General features: G+C 38.7%; 1 long non-coding RNA gene across 2 annotated transcripts in view; it reads left to right on the top strand.

Annotated features, from left to right (window-relative positions):
- Positions 1-16706, top strand: part of LOC138712514 (uncharacterized) — a 316399-nt gene extending 299693 nt beyond the window's left edge. For both annotated transcript variants that reach the window (XR_011335727.1, XR_011335726.1), the window contains 3 exons: positions 2271-2441; positions 14495-14665; positions 15068-16706. This is a non-coding gene — a long non-coding RNA (uncharacterized lncRNA). The remainder of the gene's footprint in view (positions 1-2270; positions 2442-14494; positions 14666-15067) is intronic.
- The last annotated feature ends 4166 nt before the right edge of the window (positions 16707-20872 follow it).

Genomic DNA, 20872 nt, shown 5'->3' with positions numbered 1-20872 from the left:
CGTGAGTGTACCAGGTGTGAATAAGGCGTGAATCGGGTTGTGAATACGGAGTGACTCGGGAATTAATCAGGAGTGACTGAGATCGAATCTGGGCGATTGTAAAGTGAATCAGGTGTGAGTTGAGTGTGAATCAGGAGTGACTCGTGTGTTAAACAGAATTGACTGGGGAGTGAACCACGAGTGACTATGGATTGGATCAGGAGTTACTTGGGAGTTAATCTGGAGTGAATCAGAAGACACTGGGGAGTGGACGAGGAGTGACTAGGGAATGAATCAGGTGTGACTTGGTGCGACTCTAGAGTGAATTAAAAGCGACTCGGGATCTAATGAGTAGTGACTGAGGAGTGACTTGAATGAGTCAGGAGTGAGTCTGGTGTGAATCATGAGTATCTCGTGAGTGATTGGAACGGATGAGTGACTGGGAGTGACTTAGGAGTGACTCGGTATTGACTCTGGTGTGATTTAGGAGAGACTCTAGAATGAGTAAGCAGTTTCTTGAGTGACTCAAGAGTGACTTGATTGAATTGGGAGTGTATCAGTAGTGACTCGTTAGTGTATGAGGAGTGGCTGGGGAGTGAATCATTTGTGACTTGGTAGTGAATCAGGAGTGACTCGGGATATAATCAGGAGTGAATGGAGTGAATCGGGAGTAACTCTGATGTGACTTGGGAGTGAATCAGGAGTGACTCTGTAGTGAATCGGGAGTTACTCTGATGTGACTCGGGAGTGAATCAGGAGTGACTCGTGATTGAATCTGGAGTGAATGGGAAGTGACAGAAGTGGACCGAGTGTGATTCGGGGGGGAATAGTAGTATGTTTTTAGATTGGTATACATATGTAATCCAAATCTGTGTGGATTACATTTATGGATAGATTACATATGTGATCCGAATACGTGGACATGTAATCCAATTATGGATGAATTACATACGTCATCCAAATCTGTGTGGATTGCATATGTAATCCAATTATGGATGGGTTACATATGTGATCCAAATACGTGGATATGTAATCTAAATTTAAAGTGGTATACATATGTAATCCAAATCTGTGTGGATTACATATGTAATCCAATTATGGATAGATTACATACGTCATCCAAATCTGTGTGGATTACATGTGTAATCCAATTATGGACGGATTACATATGTAATCCAAATCTGTGTGGATTACATATGTAATCGAAATATGGACTGATTACATATGTAATCCAAATCTTTGTGGATTACATATGTAATCCAATTATGCATGGATTACATTTGTGATCGAATTTATTTAATTTCGTAAAACTGTAACTTCGACTACTGAACATAGGTTGTGTGCTATAAGTACTGCGGAGTTATGGCGGCTAGAATGTCGGCGGAATAGTGGTTTAAACCCTTCCCCTTTTTTTCTCGAAAATCAGAAAGTGTTTGCGATTGCCATTTTGATGCTATCGTGTAAGAAGTAAGTCAAGGGGGAATACAGGGCCGCATCCCGTTCCTCGGTATGGCCATTATTTCCGGAATTAGAGACTCAAATATTGTATGTACCCAAAAATTGGGGCTAGAAAAAAGTGCGACGGATTTGCTGGATTTTTGCTGTGATTACTAAAGAAGATACGGGGATGCTACAGTTGAAAGGGCGGGCCTCTGAGCCGCTTCGTTCTTCTTGTGTAGAAAAAAGTCTGTTTTGGAAGGTCAAAATGACCGTTTTTTGAAAATTTGCCGGCCTCTCCCGTCCAAACGCGCGGGGCTAGAGATTTGTCCTTTATACTGAAGATAGAGGTCCACGAGCTGTATTCAACGCACTCATCGGCATTGTGCTGCGGAGTTACGGCGGCTAGAATGTCGGCGGAATGTCGAAAATCAGAAAATGTTCGCAATTGCCAATTTGATGTTATCGTATAACGAGTAAGTCAAGAGGGAATACAGGGCCACATCCCGTTCCTCGGTATGGCCATTATTTTCGGAATTAGAGACTCAAATATTTTAGGTACCCGGAAATTAAGGCTAGAAAAAAGTGCGGCGGATTTGCCGGATTGTAGCGCTGATTATTAGTGAATACATATATACGTAGACGTACCGTTGAAGTCAGTCGACCGTTATTTAGAACTATATTGTACCCGCCCTCCTCCTGACCCCCGAAGTATTGATTCCCTTAACTCAAATGTAATCTTTTCCAATGTTCCTATTTTGTATGATGAAAAGGGGTTGTATTATGCTTTGCTACAAGAAAGTGATTTTTAAAACAGCACAGGAGAAATTTAATTTTTATTCTCTGTTCCACAGATGTCACCGAATTTTCAGCAGTGCATCACCACTGTCTTGCAGCTTTTTCTCTATGGAAAGACGAAGGAAGCAGTCGATCTCTGTGACCGAAGATTCATTGGAGCAGATCGACCGCCGATTTAGTATCGTCCTTACGAGAAAAAAATTATTGGAGCTTCAGTCTTCCAAAAAGTATGAAGGTTACTCAAATCTGTAGAGTTTTGAACAACACTGGTCTAGTGTTGACTACTTTTGTATTGAAGGGTACAGGGATATTGAATGCTTCCGCAAATTGTTACTTTTATTCAGACAAGTTCAAATTACTTCCTCGTGTGTTTGGTAACTTATACCCAGTATTTGAACCAAATGTTACTTCTGAGATCTTCAAGTAAGACTTGAGTACGTCCAATGAAGATGAGATGTTTTAAAGTAATATTTTTGCAGAAATAAAAATTTTAAGGAGGAAGTAACCACTCTGCATGAAATAACGCAAAAGTTATAAGAAGTAAAATTAAAATTAAGAGAACCCGTTGTAGCCAAAGGAATAGATGCATGAAATATACTTTTTATTCTATATTTCATTGTTTAAATTGTATTATTCATGTTATAGGGACACCATAGACATCAAGATGTAACGAGCAGACCCTGTTTCCCCGTCTGGAATCAAAAGGAGACAATCAGCCACTAGGTGCCTTTAGTACTGCATCCACCAGCACCTACCATGGTGGCCCGATATTGTCCCACTTGCCGACCTGGATCCATCGCATAATGTACCTGTGATCGGCGCATCCGTGATCCTGTCCAACTTTTTAGGCACAATTAGTGTGCTACGGACGGGACAGAAGCAGCAGATCTCTTAAACTCTTTTCCATATGTGTAATGAATGACGATAGAGGCCGATAATGCATTGTAATCCAGTATAATGCTATATATCATTGTTATTTGTATGTGTCTTAGACAGAGACTCCTCAGCTGATGTCATATGTTAAGCCATGAGTCAAACTACGCGATAAGCCATGAGTTAGCTCGCAAACCATAGCCTGAAGTAACAAAGCCGTGTATTTGGTAAAAGGAAGCTTTGACCCAAAATCTGTTGATTAGTAACTTTGCGTAATAGGACAAAAGGATAGTATTCTACTATACAGACCATACAAATCAATCTTCCAAATATAAGGAAAGTATACAAGAAGGCGCCCGATTTGAACACCCACAAAATATATTTTGTCAGTGGATAATGGCCAATGACGTGGACTAACACCCCCTAAGCCTGGGTGAAATAGAAGGAATTTTCTTTCAGATCCTATCGTGAGGTTAGTTTCTCCGTAAACTACAAGTCTTATTGAATGAATGTAGACCTAATCTTGTTCTTTCCTAGGACCGAAATGGCGAAAACCTTGATAAAACGCACGTGCCAGTAGGCATTGTATTTTTTTAAAAGAAGGGAATATTGTTGTGCCCCGACAGGACAACAACGACCAACGATCTTTTTAACATTAATTTGATCATGGGATATGGTTAGGAAATAATTATTTTACTCATTTATTGAATCGAATGACACATTTTGCACTTGTTGGCTAAGATTCATGATAGTTGCTTCGAAGCCCGTTACTAGAGACAGCGACAGGCGGGATGAGGTCAGACGAGGTCGTCCAGTCACCAATGGTTAGAGGCAGCAGCACAACCATTTATTGTAAGAAGAAGTTATATTTTCATGTACTTCAAGTTCCAGACTTAGTTTAAATAAATGTTGTGTTGTGAACTAGACTTCAGTTTCTAGAAGTGCAAACTTCTAAATAAATTACTAATAACCTCAAGTTATTACCAAGTAGGAATCCTCATCTTAATCCTTAGTAAGTCTATTGATTGCAATAGTAGTGTCAGATCCTGATAGTATAACATTAAGTGTAATCGGAGTATAATCTGAAATAATGAATACAGTGCTCACAGCTCGAACACCTCAATCACCTCAATCATTCCCGATTCAACCCCGAGTAACTGCTGATTCACACCAGAGTCCGTCGTTCACTCCCGAGTGACTATTGATTAACTCCAGATCTACTCCTGATTCACTCCCGAGTCACTCCTGAATCTCATCCGGCACTCCTGATTCACTCCCAAGTCACTCCACATTCACTCACCAGTCACTTCTGATTCACTCCCAAGTCACTCACGATTCACTTCCAAGTCACTAATGATTCAGTCCCGATTAAATTCTAATTCACTCCCAAGTCACTACTCATTCACTCCCCATTATCACTAATGATTCACTCTCGATTAACTCCTGATCCACTTTCGATTCCCTCCAGAGTCACTCATGAATCACTTCCGTATCACTCCTAATTTAATTCCTGTTTCACTTCCGAATCACTCCTGATTCACTTCTAAGTCACTCCTAATTCACTCCTAAGTCACTCCTGATTCATTCCCGAGACACTCTAGATTCATTCCTGAGTCTCCTAATTCACTCCACCTCTTCATTCACTACACAGTCACACTTGATTCACTCCCAAGTCACTCCAGATTCACTCCCGAGTCAATCCAAATTCAATCGTAAGCCACTCATTTACTCTACAAACACCCCCGATTCTCTCCAAAGTCACTCCTGATTCACTCCCAAGTCACTTCTGATTCACGAACGATTCATTCAGTATTCAATCCCGATTCATTCCATATTCACTCCTGATACACTACAGAGTCACACCTGATTCACTCACGAGTCACTCTTCATTCACTCCTGACTCACTCCAAACTCAGTCCCCAGTTACTCATAATTCACTCATTTCCTCCCTTTATTCGCTCTTAATTTATTCCCATGGCACACAATCAAGCTTCTCACTTTTTATCCACTCCCAAGACAATCCTGATTCAATTCCAAATCCCTCCTTAGTCGCTCCTGATTCACTCCTCACTTACACCAGATTCACTCCCCATGTCGCTCCTAAGACACTTCTGGTTCATTCCTAGTCACTCCTGATTCACTCCTAGTCACTCCTAATTCAAACGCTGGTCACTCCTAATTCTCTCTGTTCTCTCATGATTCACTCCTTTGTCACTCCCTGGTCAAACTTGATTCACTCTCGAGTCACTTCAGACTCACTCCAAACTCTTAATTTATTAACCCCCAAGACATTCACGCCCAAGTCACTCTCGATTCACTCCCAAGACAATCCCAATTCCGAGTCGCTCCTGATTCACTCCTCATTCACTCGAGAGTCACTCCTATCGCTCCTAATTCACTCCTATTACACTCCTGATTCACTCCAGATCCACTTATCATTCACTCCCGTGTCGCTCCTGATTCACTCCAGATCCACTTATCATTCACTCCCGTGTCGCTCCTGATTCACTCCAAGTCACTCCTGATTCACTCCTACTTCACTCTCTGGTTACACCAAGCCACTCCTGATTCACTCATAATTCACTCTCTGGTCACTCCTAATTCACTCATTCTTCCCAGATTCACTGTTCTCCCATGATTCACTCCTTTGTCACTCCTAATTCACTCCCTGGTCAAACTTGATTCACTCTCGAGCCACTTCTCATTCACTCCCGGGTCACTCCTGATTCACTACCAGTCACTCTTGATTTACTCCCTAGTCACTCCTAACCAACTCTCTGGTCACTCCTAATTCACTCCTCATTCTCCCCAGAATCACTGTTCTCCCATGATTCACTCCTTTGTCACTCCTAATTCACTCCCTGGTCAAACTTGATTCACTCTCGAGCCACTTCTCATTCACTCCCGGGTCACTCCTGATTCACTACCAGTCACTCCTGATTCACTACCAGTCACTCCTAACCAACTCTCTGGTCACTCCTCATTCTCCCCAGATTCACTGTTCTCTCATGATTCACTCCTTTGTCACTCCTCACTCGCTCCCTTGTCAAACTTAATTCACTCTCGAGTCACTTCAGACTCGCTCCTTACTCTTAATTTATTAACTTCCAAGACACTCATTCACGCCCAAGTCACTCTCGATTCACTCCGCAGACAATCTCAATTCAATTCCGAGTCACTCCTTAGTCGCCCCTGATTCACTCAACTCCAGAGTCAATCCCCATGTCCCTCCTAATTCACTCCCAGTACAATCCTGAATCACTCCCCAGCCACTTCTCATTCACTCCCGGGTCACTCATAATTCACTCATTCTCTCTAGTCACTATTTTCTCTCGCAATTCACTCTTGCCACTCCTAATTCACTCCAGGTCACTCCTGATTCACTCTAGTCTCTCCTTATCATTCTCTAGTCACTCCTCATTCACTCTCGAGTCACGCCCAATAATTCCTGATTCACTCCAAGTTCACTCAGTCACTCCAGAGACAGTCATAAATCACTCCATAATCACTCATTCACTACAGATTCACTCCCTAAGTCGCTCCCCATTCACTCCCAAGATACACTTCATTCACTCTCGGGGTCACTCCTAATTCACTCCACAATTCCACAAGTCACTCCTTATTTTCTCATTATTCACTCCTGTGTCACTCCTAATTCACTCTCGGTTGTCCGCAGTCATTTTTGCTTCACTCCAGATTCACTCCCGTGGTAATTCTCACTCCCAAAACACTCATTCACACATCAGTCGCTCCTCATTCCCTCCCGGGTCACTCATCGTTCACTCCCGTGAATTTCAAATTTTCCAAAAATTTTCCAAACTTCAAATCTCAAGAAAATTCAAAATCTTTCTAAATTAAAGAATTCAAATTTTAAAAAAATATCAAAGTATTGAAAAACAATTTAAAATTGCAAAAAAATTTTCAAATTTTTCGAAAGTAAAAAAAATTATCAAAATTTACAAATTTTTCAAAATTAAAAAAGAAATTAAAAATTTCAAAATTACAAAAAATTATTGAAAATAATCGAAATTTTTCAAAATTGAAAAAATAAAAAAAATTTTTAAATTTTTTTTTAAAATTCAAAATCTTTCAATATGTTTAAAATTTTTCAATTTCCAATATTTTCAAAACAATTTCAAAATTAAATTTTCGAAATTTCAAAAATTTTTACAAAATTCAAAATAGTTGAAATTTTTCAGAATTAAAAAAAATTCAAAAAATTTCAAAATTGTCATATTTTAAAATCATAAAAATTTTCCAAAGTTTTTAAAAATATATTAGAGGATTTTTAAAACAAATACTTTAACATTTTTAAAAAATTTTCAAAATTAAAAAAAAAATTTAGAAAAATTAATTTTTTTTGAATATTTAAAAAAATTTTGAAAACAAAAAAAATATTTTGAAAATTAAAAAAAAGTTTTTGAAAATTTAAAAGAAAAATATTGAAAATTACAAAAAAAACTTTTTTTAATTAAAAAAATTTTTGAAAATGTAAAGAAATATTTTTTCAAAATTAAAAAAAGCTTGAAACTTAAAAAAAATTTTGGAAAATTTAAAAAAAATTTTGAAAATTAAAAAAGTTTTTTGAAAATTTAAGAAAAAAAATTTTTTATAATTAAAAAATTTTTCCAAAATTTAAAAAAAAATTTTCAAAAATGATTAAATAAATTTTTATATATTTTTTTTCAATTTTCAAAATTAAAAAAAAATACTTCACAATAAAAAAAACAAATTTTGAAAATTGAAATAATAAATACAAAATTTTTTTAATCCCAAATTTGTAAATAATTTTTAAAATTTTAAAAATCTTCAAAATTAAAAAAAGAATTTAATTTTCCCTAATTCAAAAAAAAATTCAAAATTTTTTGAATGCCAAATTTGTAAATAATTGTTAAAATTTTAAAAGAATTTTTTTAATTTTCAAATTTTTTTTAAATTGTTCGTTTTTTGAAAAATGGAATTCTTTTATTTTGAAAATCTTTAAATAGTTTTTCTATTTTGAAAATTTTAGAAAAATTTTTAGTTTTTGATAATTTTGAAAAAAAAATTTTCTATTTTGAAAAATTTCGAAATTTTCAATAATTTATTTTTAAATTTAAAATTTCTTGGAATTTTCGACTTTTTTAATTTAAAAAATTCTAGAAAATTTAGAAATTTTTTGGAGCTTTGAAAAATTTTCAAAATTTTTTTGGAAATTAAAAATATTTTTGAATTATTTTTTTAATTCTTAAGAATTTTTAAAAACTTTTTAAGGAGTGAGTCTGGAGTGACTCGAGAGTGAATGAAGTTTGACCAGGGAGTGAATTAGGAGTGACATAGGAGTGAATCATGAGAGAACAGTGAATCTGGGAGAATGAGGAGTGAATTAGGAGTGACCAGAGTGAATTAGGAGTGTCTAGGGAAGTACACCAAAAGTGACTGGGAGTGAATCATTAGTGACCCGGGAGTGAATGAGAAGTGGCTCGGGAGTGGAACAGGAGTGTACTGGGAGTGAATTAGGAGCGACATGGAGAGTGACTCTGGAGTGAATGATGAGTGAATTAGTAGCGACTAAGGAGTGATTCGGAATTGAATCGGGATTGTCTTGGGAGTGAATCGAGTGACTTGGGCGTGAATGAGTGTCTTGGGGTTAATAAATTAGAATTAAGGAGTGAGTCCGGTGTGCCTCGACAGTGAATCAAGTTTGACCTGGGAGTGACAAAGGAGTGAATCATGAGAGAACAGTGTATCTGGGGAGAGAGAGGAGTGAATTAGGCGTGACCAAAGAGTTGATTAGGAGTGACTAGGGAGTAATCAGGATTGACTAGGAGTAATTAGGACCGACATCGGGAGTGACTCTGGAGTGAATGAGCGACTAAGGAGTGACTCAGGAGCGACTCGGAATTGAATAGGGATTGTCTTGGGATTGAATCGAGAGTGACTTGGGCGTGAATGAGTGTCTTGGAGGTTAACAAATTAAGAGTGAGTAAGGAGTCAGTCTGGAGTGACTCGAGAGTGAATCAAGTTTGACTAGGGAGTGAATTAGGAGTGACTTAGGAGTGAATCATGAGAGAACAGTGAATCTGGGAGAATGAGGAGTGAATTAGGAGTGACCAGAGTGAATTAGGAGTGTCTAGGGAAGTACACCAAAAGTGACTGGGAGTGAATCAGGAGTGACCCGGGAGTGGATGAGAAGTGGCTCGGGAGTGAAACGGGAGTGTACTGGGAGTGAATTAGGAGCGACATGGAGAGTGACTCTGGAGTGAATGATGAGTGAATCAGTAGCGACTAAGGAGTGACTTAGGAGTGACTCGGAATTGAATCGGGATTGTCTTGGGAGTGAATCGAGTGACTTGGGCGTGAATGAGTGTCTTGGAGTTAATAAATTAGGATTAAGGAATGAGTCCGGAGTGCCTCGAGAGTGAATCAAGTTTGACCTGGGAGTGACAAAGGAGTGAATCATGAGAGAACAGTGTATCTGGGGAGAGAGAGGAGTGAATTATGCGTGACCAAAGAGTTGATTTGGAGTGACTAGGGAGTAATCAGGATTGACTGGGAGTGAATTAGGACCGACATCGGGAGTGACTCTGGAGTGAATGAGGAGCGACTAAGGAGTGACTCAGGAGCGACTCGGAATTGAATAGGGATTGTCTTGGGATTGAATCGAGAGTGACTTGGGCGTGAATGAGTGTCTTGGAGGTTAACAAATTAAGAGTGAGTAATTAGTCAGTCTGGAGTGACTCGAGATTGAATCAAGTTTGACCAGCGAGTGAATTAGGAGTGACAAAGGAGTGAATCATGAGAGAAGAGTGAATCTGAGGAGAATGAGCAGTGAATTAGGAGTGACCAGAGAGCGAATTGGGAATGACTAGATAGTGAATCAGGAGTGACTGAGAGTGAATCAGGAGTGACCCGGGAGTGAATGAGATGTAGCTCGGTAGTGAATCAGGAATGTGCTGGGAGTGGTTTAGGAGCGACATGGGGAGTGACTGGAGTGAATGAGTTCTGATTCAGTAGCGACTAAGGAGTGACTCGGAATTGAATCGGGATTGTCTTGGGAGTGAATCGAGAGTGACTTGGGCGTGAGTGAGTGTCTTGGAGGTTAATAAATTAAGAGTGAATAGGGAGTGAGTCTGGAGTGACTCGATATTGAATCAAGTTTGACCAGGGAGTGAATTAGGAGTGACAATAGAGTGAGTCGTGAGAGAAGTGAATCTGGGGAGAATGAGGAGTGAATTAGGAGTGACCAGAGTGTGAATTAAGAGTGACTGGGGAGTGAATCACGAGGGACTGGGAGTGAATTAGGAGCGACATGGGGAGTGACTCTGGAGTAAGTGGGGAGTGAATCAGGAGCAAGGAGGGATTCGGAATTGAATCAGGATTGTCATGAGTGGGAGTGGCTTAGGAGTGACTCGGAATTGACTCTGGTGTGATTTAGGAGAGACTCTAGAATGAATAATGAGTTTCTTGAGTGACACAAGAGTGACTTGATTGAATCAGGAGTGTCTCGGGAGTGTATCAGAAGTGACTCGTTAGTGTATCAGGAGTGGCTGGGAGGTGAATCATTTGTGACTTGGCAGTGAATCAGGAGTGACTGATTTGATTCAGGAGTGACTCGGGATCGAATCAGGAGTGACGAGTGAATCGGGAGTAACTGATGTGACGCGGAAGTGAATCAGGAGTGGCTCTGTAGTGAATCGGGAGTTACTTTGATGTGACTCGGGAGTGAATCAGGAGTGACTCGGGATTGAATCAGGAGTGACTATGGAGTGAATGGGAAGTGACAGAAGTGGACCGAGTGTGATTCGGGAGCGAATAGGAGTAAGTTTTTAGAATGGTATACATATGTAATCCAAATCTGTGTGGATTACATATGTAATTCAATTATGGATAGATTACATATGTGATCCGAATACGTGGACATGTAATCCAATTGTGGATGGATTACATACGTCAACCAAATCTGTGTGGATTGCATACGTAATCCAATTATGGATGGATTACATATGTGATCGAAATACGTGGATATGTAATCCAAATTTAGATTACATATGTGATCCAAATCTGTGTAGATTACATACGCAATCCAAATATGAACGGATTACATATGTAATCCAAATCTGTGTGGATTACATGTGTAATCCAATTATGGACGGATTACATATGTAATCCAAATCTGTGTGGATTACATATGTAATCCAATTATGGATGGATTACATATGTGATCCAAATACGTGGATTACATATGTAATCTAATTATGCATGGATTACATATGTAATCCAAATATGGACGGATTACATATGTAATCCAAATCTGTGTGGATTACATATGTAATCCAATTATGGATGGATTACATTTGTGATCCAAATACGTGGATTACATATGTAATCCATTTATGTATGGATTACATACGTAATCCAAATCTGTGTGGATTACATATGTAATCTAATTATGGACGGATTACATATGTAATCCAAATCTGTGTGGATTATATATATAATCAAAATCTGTGTGGATTACATATGTAATCCAAATCTGTGTGTATTACGTATGTAATCCAATTATGGACGGATTACATAGATGAATTACATGAGGGGCTCATAACCAGAGTGGACCAAGTCCACCTGTGGTCAGTTTGTATATTAATACAATCTCGGTTGAAGAAAACTTTGCTTTATTCATTCCCGTAACAAACCAAGTCCATAACTCATTTGTTACTCCACGAAGGACGGCATTTCCTATGGGAGGTGCAGGTTGCTAAGCGTGACACAGGAACTTTAAGACTCATTATCTCAGAACTATTGCAGATGGACTTGGTCCTCTCTGGTTGTGACCCCCCTCACAACCTAAGTGAAAAAATGAAATAAAAATAAAATGAAAAGTTTGAGGAAAATTCAAAAATGAAGCTTCTCAATTGAAAGAAAAATTCAATAATAATTCTGATGAAAAGAAAGAGAATTTCGAAAAAAAAAGATGAAATATTTGAAAAAAAAATAAAAATTGATTTTGAAAAGAGAGAAAATTGGAAAAATTTTGGAATAGATATTCTGAAAAAGAAATACAATAAAAAAATTAATTCATTACAATTTTGTTTAATTATTTTTATTGTTTTATTTTGACTCGGGAGTAAATCAGTAGTTAATCAGGACTGACTCGAGTGCGAATGAGACGTGACTTAGGAGTGACAAGGGAGTGAATTAGGAGTAACTCGGGAGTGAGCCAGGAGTGACTCGGTAGTGAACCAAGAGTGAATCAGGGATTCATTTGGGAGTGAAACATGAGTGAGTTGTGGGTGAATCAGGAGTGTTTGGGGAGTGAATTATTGGCTTGGGATTGAATTAGAAGTGACTCGGGAGTGAATCAGGAGTTACTTGGGAGTGAATAAAGACGGACGGAAGTGAATGAGGAGCGGCTTTGGAGTAAATTAGGAGTGTTTCGCAGGTGAATCGGGGGGGAATCTGAAGTGACTGGGGAGTGGAACATGAGTGACTGGGGAGTGAATCAAGAGTGACTTGGAGAGACTCAGGTGTGAATCAGGAGTGACTCGGGATCGATTGAAGGGTGACTCAGAAGTGACTGGTGAATGATTCAGGAGTCACTCGGGAGTGTATCTGTATTGACTCGGGAGTTATATAGAAGTGGCTTGGGAGTGATATAGGAGTGGCTTGGGAGAGAATCATGAGTGTCTCAGGAGTGACTGCAGTGGATCAGGAGTGACTCGGAAGTCTATCTGGAGTGTGTCAGGAGTGACTCTGGAATGAATCAGCAGTGACTTGAGTGACTCAAGAGTGACCTGATTGAATCAGGACTCAGGAGTCTCTCAGGAGTGACTCGATAGTGTATCAGTAGTGGCTGGCAGTGAATCATGACTGACTCGGGTGTGAATCAGGAGTGACTCTGGAGTGAATCAGAAGTGACTCGGATTTGAATCAGGAGTTATTCGGCAATGACCCATGTAATTTGGGAGTTACTAGAGAATGAATCAAGAGGATGGAGAGATTCTGGATTAAGTAGGAAGTTTTGTTACACGGGAGTGACTCGAGTGTGAATGGGAAGAGACAAAGAAGTGGACCGAGAATGAATTGAGCGGGAATGGGGAAAAGAATGGGAATGAATCGGAAATCTATAGCGGCTCGGGAGTGAAACGGAGTGACTGTGGTAGTGAATCGTGAATAAATCCTGTGTTATTCGAGAGAAAAAGGGGAGTGAATCGAGTGTGAATGGGGAGTGAATATATTTATTTGCTATTAATTTGCGCATCTTCGTGGTCATCCTTCATTAAGGCCGGACGATTTATTTCTCTCTCTCTCTTTCAATTTAATTTCATGCCTTTTAATTAATTTATTATATTTTATTATGTTTTACTTTAATTTATCTCATTTTAATATATTAATTTTAATGTAATTTATTTGAATTTATTTAATTTCGTAAAACTGTAACTTCGACTACTGAACATAGGTAGTGTGCTATAAGTACTGAGGAGTTATGGCGGCTAGAGTGTCGGCGGAATAGTGGTTTAAACCCTTCCCCTTTTTTTCTCGAAAATCAGAAAGTGTTCGCGATTGCCATTTTGATGCTATCGTGTAAGAGGTAAGTCAAGGGGGAAAACAGGGCCGCATCCCGTTCCTCGGTATGGCCATTATTTCCGGAATTAGAGACTCAAATATTTTAGGTACCCAAAAATTGGGGCTAGAAAAAAGTGCGACGGAATTGCTGGATTTTTGCTGTGATTACTAAAGAAGATACGGGGATGCTACAGTTAAAAGGGCGGGCCTCTGAGCCGCTTCGTTCTTCTTGTGTAGAAAAAAGTCTGTTTTGGAAGGTCAAAATGACCGTTTTTTGAAAATTTGCCGGCCTCTCCCGTCCAAACGCGCGGGGCTAGAGATTTGTCCTTTATACTGAAGATAGAGGTCCACGAGCTGTATTCAACGCACTCATCGGCATTGTTCTAGCTATAAGTACTGCGGAGTTACGGCGGCTAGAATGTCGGCGGAATGTCGAAAATCAGAAAATGTTCGCGATTGCCAATTTGATGTTATCGTATAACGAGTAAGTCAAGAGGGAATACAGGGCCGCATCCCGTTCCTCGGTATGGCCATTATTTTCGGAATTAGAGACTCAAATATTTTAGGTACCCGAAAATTAAGGCTAGAAAAAAGTGCGGCGGATTTGCCGGATTGTAGCGCCGATTATTAGTGAACACATATATACGTAGACGTACCGCTGAAGTCAGTCGACCGTTATTTAGAACTATATTGTACCCGCCCTCCTCCTGTCCCCCGAAGTATTGATTCCCTTAACTCAAATGTAATCTTTTCCAATGTTCCTATTTTGTATGATGAAAAGGGGTTGTATTATGCTTTGCTACAAGAAAGTGATTTTTAAAACAGCACAGGAGAAATTTAATTTTTATTCTCTGTTCCACAGATGTCACCGAATTTTCAGCAGTGCATCACCACTGTCTTGCAGCTTTTTCTCTATGGAAAGACGAAGGAAGCAGTCGATCTCTGTGACCGAAGATTCATTGGAGCAGATCGACCGCCGATTTAGTATCGTCCTTACGAGAAAAAAATTATTGGAGCTTCAGTCTTCCAAAAAGTATGAAGGTTACTCAAATCTGTAGAGTTTTGAACAACACTGGTCTAGTGTTGACTACTTTTGTATTGAAGGGTACAGGGATATTGAATGCTTCCGCAAATTGTTACTTTTATTCAGACAAGTTCAAATTACTTCCTCGTGTGTTTGGTAACTTATACCCAGTATTTGAACCAAATGTTACTTCTGAGATCTTCAAGTAAGACTTGAGTACGTCCAATGAAGTTGAGATGTTTTAAAGTAATATTTTTGCAGAAATAAACATTTTAAGGAGGAAGTAACCACTCTGCATGAGATAACGCAAAAGTTATAAGAAGTAAAATTAAAATTAAGAGAACCCGTAGTAGCCAAAGGAATAGATGCATGAAATATTTCATTGTTTAAATTGTATTATTCATGTTATAGGGACACCATAGACATCAAGATGTAACGAGCAGACCCTGTTTCCCCGTCCTGAATCAAAAGGAGACCATCAGCCACTAGGTGCCTTTAGTACTGCATTCACCAGCACCTACCATGGTGGCTCGATATTGTCCCACTTGCCGACCTGGATCCATCGCATAATGTACCTGTGATCGGCGCATCCGTGATCCTGTCCAACTTTTTAGGCACAATTAGTGTGCTACGGACGGTACAGAAGCAGCAGATCTCTTAAACTCTTTTCCATATGTGTAATGAATGACGATAGAGGCCGATAATGCATTGTAATCCAGTATAATGCTATATATCATTGTTATTTGTATGTGTCTTAGACAGAGACTCCTCAGCTGATGTCATATGTTAAGCCATGAGTCAAACTACGCGATAAGCCATGAGTTAGCTCGCAAACCATAGCCTGAAGTAACAAAGCCGTGTATTTGGTAAAAGGAAGCTTTGACTCAAAATCTGTTGATTAGTAACTTTGCGTAATAGGACAAAAGGATAGTATCCTACTATACAGACCATACAAATCAATCTTTCAAATGTAAGGAAAGTATAGGCCTACCAAGAAGGCGCCCGATTTGAACACCCACAAAATATATTTTGTCAGTGGATAATGGCCAATGACGTGGACTAACACCCCCTAATCCTGGGTGAAATAGAAGGAATTTTCTTTCAGATCCTATCGTGAAGTTAGTTCCTCCGTACTCTACAAGTCTTATTGAATGAATGTAGACCTAATCTTGTTCTTTCCTAGGACCGAAATGGCGAAAACCTTGATAAAACGCACGTGCCAGTAGGCATCGTATTTTTTTAAAAGAAGGGAATATTGTTGTGCCCCGACAGGACAACAACGACCAGCGATCTTTTTAACATTAATTTGATCATGGGATATGGTTAGGAAATAATTATTTTACTCATTTATTGAATCGAATGACACATTTTGCACTTGTTGGCTAAGATTCACGATAGTTGCTTCGAAGCCCGTTACTAGAGACAGCGACAGGCGGGATGAGGTGATAATATCTGAGCTGGTTTCCAGTGCTGGCGTGAGATTTGAACGTCAGCATTTTAGCGTGAACTGCGTGTGGAATCTGTTACATCTACATCAGGAAATGACTGCAGCATGTACCTCGGAGGAGGCTTAATAATCATTTTCTTATAAGCAACTCCCGAAAGGCGTGATTGTATGAAACTATTGGTCTAATTAATATTTACGTCATTGATCACGTGATTGTAACTCGTTTAGGACCTTTAAGACGTTCTTTTCATAGAAATATCTTAATGACGGACAAAATTGGCATATAAGCCCTTTGGCTTCGCTCACCCATCCCATCCAGAGTAGGCGTTGAAAGGCCGCTATTCAGAAGTGAAGAGTCCGGTATGTCTCGAGAGGCAGTCGACAGCAAGCGGTCATCAGTTAGGAGGCGACGAGTGAGTTCGATTCTCGAAGTCAGAAGCCAGAAGGCTGGACTTCGAGACCAGGCAATAACTATGGCGTCAGACGAGGTCGTCCAGTCACCAATGGTTAGAGGCAGCAGGACAACCATTTATTGTAAGAAGAAGTTATATTTTCATGTACTTCAAGTTTCAGACATAGTTTAAATAAATGTTGTGTTGTGAACTAGACTTCAGTTTCTAGAAGTGCAAACTTCTAAATAAATTACTAATAACCTCAAGTTATTACCAAGTAGGAATCCTCATCTTAATCCTTAGTAAGTCTATTGATTGCAATAGTAGTGTCAGATCCTGATAGTATAACATTAAGTGTAATTGGAGTATAATCTGAAATAATGAATACAGTGCTCACAGCTCGAACCATCCGCCCTTCTGGCGTGGGAGGGGGCACGATAGTAGTAAACATGCGGGGATTCTACAGTGAAAAGGGCGAGTCTCTGAGCTCCTTCGTTCTCCTTGTGTCAAGTAAAGTCTGTTTTGGAAAGTCAAAATTACCATTTTTTGAAAATTTGCCGGCCTCTACCGTCTATGTGCCTGAGGGCAGAGGATTGCCTCTATACTACAGATAGAGTTCGAGGAGCTCTATTCGCCGCAATGACCAGCTTTGTTCTCTCTACACATACGGCGGAGATATGGCGGCGAGAATGTGGGTCAAAGGGGAATACAACACCGCATCCCGTTCCTCAATATCGCCATTTATTTCCGGAGACTAGAGACTGAGGTAGGCAAAAAATTATGGCTAGGAAAAAGTGCAATAGAATAAAATAAATTGAAATAAATTGAATGATTTATTTCTGAGCTTGTTACAATAAATATAATACAAAAATTGCAAGTCACTCCTTACTCATACAAGAGTCCCTTAGGATTCACTCCCAGGTCATTCCTGATTCACTCCCAAATCACTCATTCACTCTATTCACTAAAGAGAAGCTTCTGAATCACTCCCGAGTCACTCCCTGGTCATTCCTGTTTCACTCCCAAGAACTCCTGATTCACTCCCAACTCACTACTTACTCAAATTAGAGTATCACCTGATGAAGTCTCAAGTCAAACCAGATTCACTCTTAAGTCACTCCCTACACACTCTAGAGTAACACCTGATTCACGCCCATGTCACTCCATATTCACTCTCGACACACCCCTGGTTCATTACCCGGGTAACAATGATTCACTGTCGATTCACTCCAGATCCAAACTCTAATAACTACTCAATCATTCCCGAGTCATTCCTGATTCAACCCCGAGTCACTGCTGATTCGCACCAGAGTCCGTCGTTCACTCCCGAGTGACTATTGATTAACTCCCGATCAACTCCTGATTCACTCCCGAGTCACTCCTGAATCACACCCGTCAGTCCTGATTAACTCCCAAGTCAATCACGATTCACTTCCAAGTCACTAATGATTCAGTCCCGATTAAATTCTAATTCACTCCCAAGTCACTACTCATTCACTCCCCATTATCTCTAATGATTCACTCTCGATTAACTACTGATCCACATTCGATTCACTCCCGAGTCCCTCATGAATCACTACCGTATCACTGCTAATTCACAGCCTGATTCATTCCTGTTTCACTTCCGAATCACTCCTGATTGACTCCTAAGTCACTCCCGATTCATTCTCGAGACACTCTATATTCATTCCCGAGTCTCCTGATTCACTCAAACTCTTCATTCACTACATAGTCACTCTTGATTCACTCCCAAGTCACTCCAGATTCACTCCCGAGCCACTCCTGATTCACGACCGATTCATTCAGTATTCACTCGCGATTCATTCCATATTCACTCCTGATACACTACAGAGTCACACCTGATTCACACACGAGTCACTCTTGATTCACTCCTAACTCACTCCAATTTCAGTCCCCAGTCACTCTTAATTCACTCACTTACTACCGATTCATTCACCCCTTATTCGCTCTTAATTTAATCCCATGGCCCACAATCACGCTTCAGTCACTTTTTACCCACTCCCAAGACAATTCTGATCCAATTCCGAATCCCAAGTTAGTCGCTCCTGATTCACTCCTCACTTACTCCAGCGTCACTCCCCTTGTCGCTCTTAATTCACTCCCAGTCACTGATGTTTCATTCCCAGTCACTCCTGATTCGCTCCATACTCACTCCTAATTCACTCTCTGGCAACTCCTAATTCACTCCTCATTCTTCCCAGATGCACTGTTCTCTCATGATTAACTCATTTGTCACTCCTAATTCACTCCCTGGTCAAACTTGATTCACTCTCGAGACACTCCAGACTCACTTCTTACTCACTCTTAATTTATTAACCTCGAAAACACACATTCACGCCCAAGTCACACTGATTCACTCATTCACTCCAGAGTCACCCCATGTCGCTCCTAATTCACTCCCAGTACACTCCTGATTCACTCTCGAGCCACTTCTCATTCACTCCCGGGTCACTCCTGATTCACTATCAGTCACTCCTGATTCACTCCCTAGTCACTCCTAATCAACTCTCTGGTAACTCCTAATTCACTCATTCTCCCCAGATTCACTGTTCTCTCATGATTCACTCCTTTGTCACTCCTCATTCACTCTCTGGTCAAACGTCATTCACTCACGAGTCACTTCAGACTCACTCCTTACTCTTAATTTATTAACCTCCATAACACTCATTCACGCCCTAGTCACTCTCGATTCACAATTCACACTTGTCACTCCTAATTCACTCCAGGTCACTCCTGATTCACTCTAGTCTCTCCTTATTAATTCTCTAGTCACTCCTGATTCACTCTAGAGTCACTCCCAATGATCCCTGATTCACTCCTTTGTCACTACAAGTTCACTCAATCACTCCAGAGACAGTCCTAAGTCACTCCATAATCACTCATTCACTACAGATTCACTCCCTAAGTCGCTCCCCATTCACTCCCAAGATACACCTCATTCACTCTCGAGTCACTCGTAATTCACTCCTCAATTCCTCAAGTCACTCCTTATTTTCTCATTATTCACTCCTGTGTCACTCCTAATTCACTCTAGGTTGTCCCCAGTCATTCTTGCTTCACTCCAGACTCACTTCCGCGGTAATTCTGACTCCCAAAACACTCATTCACTCATCAGTCGATCCTCGTTCCCTCCCGGGTCACTCATCGATCACTCCCAAGAATTTCAAATTTTCCAAAACTTCAAATCTCAAGAAAATTCAAAATCTTTCTAAATTAAAGAATTCAAAATTTAAAATATATCAAAGTATTCAAAAACAATTTAAAATTGCAAAAAAAAAAATTTCAAATTTTTCGAAAGTCAAAAAATTATCAAAATTTACAAATTTTTCAAAATTGAAAAAAAAATTAAAATTTCAAAATTACAAAAAATATTGAAAATAATCAAAATTTTTCAAAATTGAAAAAATAAAAAAAATTTTTAAATTTTTTAAAAATTCAAAAACTTTCGATATCTTTAAAATTTTTCAATTTCCAATATTTTCAAAACAATTTCAAAATTAAATTTTCGAAATTTCAAAAATTTTTACGGAATTCAAAATAGTTGAAATTTTTCAGAATTGAAAAAAAATTCAAAAAATTTCAAAATTGTCATATTTTAAAATTATAAACAAATACTTGAACATTTAAAAAAAATTTTCAAAATTAAAGAAAAATTTAGAAAAATTAATTTTTTTTAATATTTAAAAACAATTTTGAAAACAAAAAAAATTTTTTGAAATTTAAAAAAAAAATTTTAATAAAAAAAAATTGAAAATTTAAAAAAAATATTTTTTTCAAAATTAAAAAAAGTTTGAAACATTAAAAAAACTTTGAAACTTTAAAAAAATTTGAAAATTTAAAAAAAATTTTGAAAATTAAAAAAAATTTTTTTTTGAAAATTCAAGCAAAAAAAATTTGAGAATTAAAAAATTATTCAAATATAAAAAAAAATTTTCAAAAATTTTTAAATAAATTTTTCATATACTTTTTTTTTAATTTTCAAAATTAAAAACAAATATATTTCACAATTAAAAAAACAATTTTTGAAAATTGAAATTATAAATTCAAATTTTTTTTAATCCCAAATGATTCAGTCCCGATTAAATTCTAATTCACTCCCAAGTCACTACTCATTCACTCCCCATTATCTCTAATGATTCACTCTCGATTAACTCCTGATCCACATTCGATTCCCTCCAGAGTCACTCATGAATCACTTCCGTATCACTCCTAATTCAATTCCTGTTTCACTTCCGAATCACTCCTGATTCACACATAAGTCACTCCTGATTCACTCCTAAGTCATTCCTGATTCATTCCCGAGACACTCTAGATTCATTCCCGAGTCTCCTAATTCACTCCACCCCTTCATTCACT

This window comes from Periplaneta americana, chromosome 13, assembly GCF_040183065.1.
Source record: "Periplaneta americana isolate PAMFEO1 chromosome 13, P.americana_PAMFEO1_priV1, whole genome shotgun sequence".
Taxonomy (NCBI): domain Eukaryota; kingdom Metazoa; phylum Arthropoda; class Insecta; order Blattodea; family Blattidae; genus Periplaneta; species Periplaneta americana.
The sequence above is the reverse complement of the archived record's forward strand: the minus strand, read 5'-3'. Positions and strand labels throughout refer to the sequence as shown.